Raw genomic sequence first — 4,161 nt, 5'->3', positions numbered from 1 at the left:
GACTGGGGATAATTTCTATGAGCGAAGGGGGAGGACATACTGCACGGGCTGGGGATGATTTCCATGAGTGAAGGCGGAGGACATACTGCACGGGCTGGGGTGATTTCTATGAGTGAAGGGGGAGAACATACTGCACGGACTGGGGGTGAGTTCTATGAGTGAAGGGGGAGGACATACTGCACAGACTGGGCATGATTTCTATGAGTGAAGGGGAAGGACATACTGCACGGACTGCGGGTGATTTCCATGAGTGAAGGGGAGCACATACTGCACGGACTGGGGGTGATTTCTATGAGTGAAAGGGAAGGACATACTGCACGGGCTGGGGATGATTTCTATGAGTGAAGGGGGAGAACATACTGCACGGACTGGGGATGATTTCTATGAGTGAAGGGGAGGACATACTGCACGGGCTGGGGATGATTTTTATGAGTGAAGGAGGAGGAAATACTGCACGGACTGGGGATGATTTCTATGAGTGAAGGTGGAGGACATACTGCACGGGCTGGGGGTGATTTCTATGAGCGAAGGGGGAGGACATACTGCACGGACTGGGGATGATTTCTATGAGCGAAGGGGGAGGACATACTGCACGGACTGGGGATGATTTCTATGAGTGAAGGGGGAGGACATACTGCACGGGCTGGGGATGATTTCTATGAGTGAAGGGGGAGGACATACTGCACGGGCTGGGGGTGATTTCTATGAGTGAAGGGGGAGGACATACTGCACGGACTGGGGATGATTTCTATGAGTGAAGGGGGAGGACATACTGCACAGACTGGGGATGATTTCTATGAGTGAAGGGGGAGGACATACTGCACGGACTGGGGATGATTTCTATGAGTGAAGGGGGAGGAAATACTGTATGGACTGGGAATGATTTCTATGAGTGAAGGGGGAGGACATACTGCACGGACTGGGGATGATTTCTATGAGTGAAGGGGGAGGACATACTGCACAGACTGGGGATGATTTCTATGAGTGAAGGGGGAGGACATACTGCACGGGCTGGGGATGATTTCTATGAGTGAAGGGGGAGGACATACTGCACGGACTGGGGGTGATTTCTATGAGCGAAGGGGAAGGACATACTGCACGGACTGGGGATAATTTCTATGAGCGAAGGGGGAGGACATACTGCACGGGCTGGGGATGATTTCCATGAGTGAAGGCGGAGGACATACTGCACGGGCTGGGGTGATTTCTATGAGTGAAGGGGGAGAACATACTGCACGGACTGGGGGTGAGTTCTATGAGTGAAGGGGGAGGACATACTGCACAGACTGGGCATGATTTCTATGAGTGAAGGGGAAGGACATACTGCACGGACTGGGGGTGATTTCCATGAGTGAAGGGGAGCACATACTGCACGGACTGGGGGTGATTTCTATGAGTGAAAGGGAAGGACATACTGCACGGGCTGGGGATGATTTCTATGAGTGAAGGGGGAAAACATACTGCACGGACTGGGGATGATTTCTATGAGTGAAGGGGAGGACATACTGCACGGGCTGGGGATGATTTCTATGAGTGAAGGAGGAGGAAATACTGCACGGACTGGGGATGATTTCTATGAGTGAAGGTGGAGGACATACTGCACGGGCTGGGGGTGATTTCTATGAGCGAAGGGGGAGGACATACTGCACGGACTGGGGATGATTTCTATGAGCGAAGGGGGAGGACATACTGCACGGACTGGGGATGATTTCTATGAGTGAAGGGGGAGGACATACTGCACGGGCTGGGGATGATTTCTATGAGTGAAGGGGGAGGACATACTGCACGGGCTGGGGGTGATTTCTATGAGTGAAGGGGAAGGACATACTGCACGGACTGGGGTGATTTCTTTGAGTGAAGGGGGAGGACATACTGCACGGGCTGGGGATGATTTCTATGAGTGAAGGGGGAGAACATACTGCACGGACTGGGGATGATTTCTATGAGTGAAGGGGGAGGACATACTGCACGGACTGGGGATGATTTCTATGAGTGAAGGGGGAGGACATACTGCACGGACAGGGGGTGATTTCTATGAGTGAAGGGGGAGGACATACTGCACGGGCTGGGGATGATTTCTATGAGTGAAGGGGGAGGACATACTGCACGGACTGGGGGTGATTTCTATGAGTGAAGGGGGAGGACATACTGCACAGACTGGGCATGATTTCTATGAGTTAAGGGGAAGGACATACTGCATGGACTGGGGGTGATTTCTATGAGTGAAGGGGAGGACATACTGCACGGACTGGGGGTGATTTCTATGAGTGAAGGGGAAGGACATACTGCACGGACTGGGGGTGATTTCTATGAGTGAAGGGGGAGGACATACTGCACGGGCTGGTGGTGATTTCTATGAGTGAAGGGGGAGGACATACTGCACGGGCTGGGGATGATTTCTATGAGTGAAGGGGAAGGACATACTGCACGGGCTGGGGATGATTTCTATGAGTGAAGGGGGAGAACATACTGCACGGACTGGGGATGATTTCTATGAGTGAAGGGGGAGGACATACTGCACGGACTGGGGGTGATTTCTATGAGTGAAGGGGGAGGAAATACTGCACGGGCTGGGGATGATTTCTATGAGTGAAGGGTGGAGGACATACTGCACGGACTGGGGATGATTTCTATAAGTGAAGGTGGTGGACATACTGCACGGGCTGGGGGTGATTTCTATGAGTGAAGGGGGAGGACATACTGCACGGACTGGGGATGATTTCTATGAGTGAAGGGGGAGGACATACTGCACGGACTGGGGATGATTTCTATGAGTGAAGGGGGAGGACATACTGCACGGACTGGGGATGATTTCTATGAGTGAAGGGGGAGGAAATACTGTATGGACTGGGGATGATTTCTATGAGTGAAGGGGGAGGACATACTGCACGGACTGGGGATGATTTCTATGAGTGAAGGGGGAGGACATACTGCACGGACTGGGGATGATTTCTATGAGTGAAGGGGGAGGACATACTGCACGGGCTGGGGATGATTTCTATGAGTGAAGGGGGAGGACATACTGCACGGACTGGGGGTGATTTCTATGAGTGAAGGGGAAGGACATACTGCACGGACTGGGGATAATTTCTATGAGTGAAGGGGGAGGACATACTGCACGGGCTGTGGATGATTTCTATGAGTGAAGGGGGAGGACATACTGCACGGGCTGTGGATGATTTCTATGAGTGAAGGGGAAGGACATACTGCACGGGCTGGGATGATTTCTATGAGTGAAGGGGGAGAACATACTGCACGGACAGGGGATGATTTCTATGAGTGAAGGGGGAGGACATACTGCACGGACTGGGGGTGATTTCTATGAGTGAAGGGGGAGGACATACTGCACGGGCTGGGTATGATTTCTATGAGTGAAGGGGGAGGACATACTGCACGGACTGGGGATGATTTCTATGAGTGAAGGTGGAGGACATACTGCACAGGCTGGGGGTGATTTCTATGAGTGAAGGGGGAGGACATACTGCACGGACTGGGGATGATTTCTATGAGTGAAGGGGGAGGACATACTGCACGGGCTGGGGGTGATTTCTATGAGTGAAGGGGGAGGACATACTGCACGGACTGGGGATGATTTCTATGAGTGAAGGGGGAGGACATACTGCACGGACTGGGGATGATTTCTATGAGTGAAGGGGGAGGACATATTGCACGGACTGGGGATGATTTCTATGAGTGAAGGGGAGGACATACTGCACGGTCTGGGGATGATTTCTATGAGTGAAGGGGGAGGACATACTGCACGGACTGGGGGTGATTTCTATGAGTGAAGGGGAAGGACATACTGCACGGACTGGGGATAATTTCTATGAGTGAAGGGGAGGACAAACTGCACGGGCTGGGGATGATTTCTATGAGTGAAGGGGGAGGACATACTGCACGGACTGGGCATGATTTCTATGAGTGAAGGGGAAGGACATACTGCACGGACTGGGGGTGATTTCTATGAGTGAAGGGGGAGGACATACTGCACGGACTGGGGGTGATTTCTATGAGTGAAGGGGGAGGACATACTGCACGGGCTGGGGATGATTTCTATGAGTGAAGGGGGAGGACATACTGCACGGGCTGGGGATGATTTCTATGAGTGAAGGGGGAGGACATACTGCACGGACTGGGGATGATTTCTATGAGTGAAGGGGG

Source organism: Hyla sarda, chromosome 2, assembly GCF_029499605.1.
Source record: "Hyla sarda isolate aHylSar1 chromosome 2, aHylSar1.hap1, whole genome shotgun sequence".
NCBI classification, from domain to species: Eukaryota; Metazoa; Chordata; class Amphibia; order Anura; family Hylidae; genus Hyla; species Hyla sarda.
Note: the sequence above shows the minus strand (reverse complement) of the source record.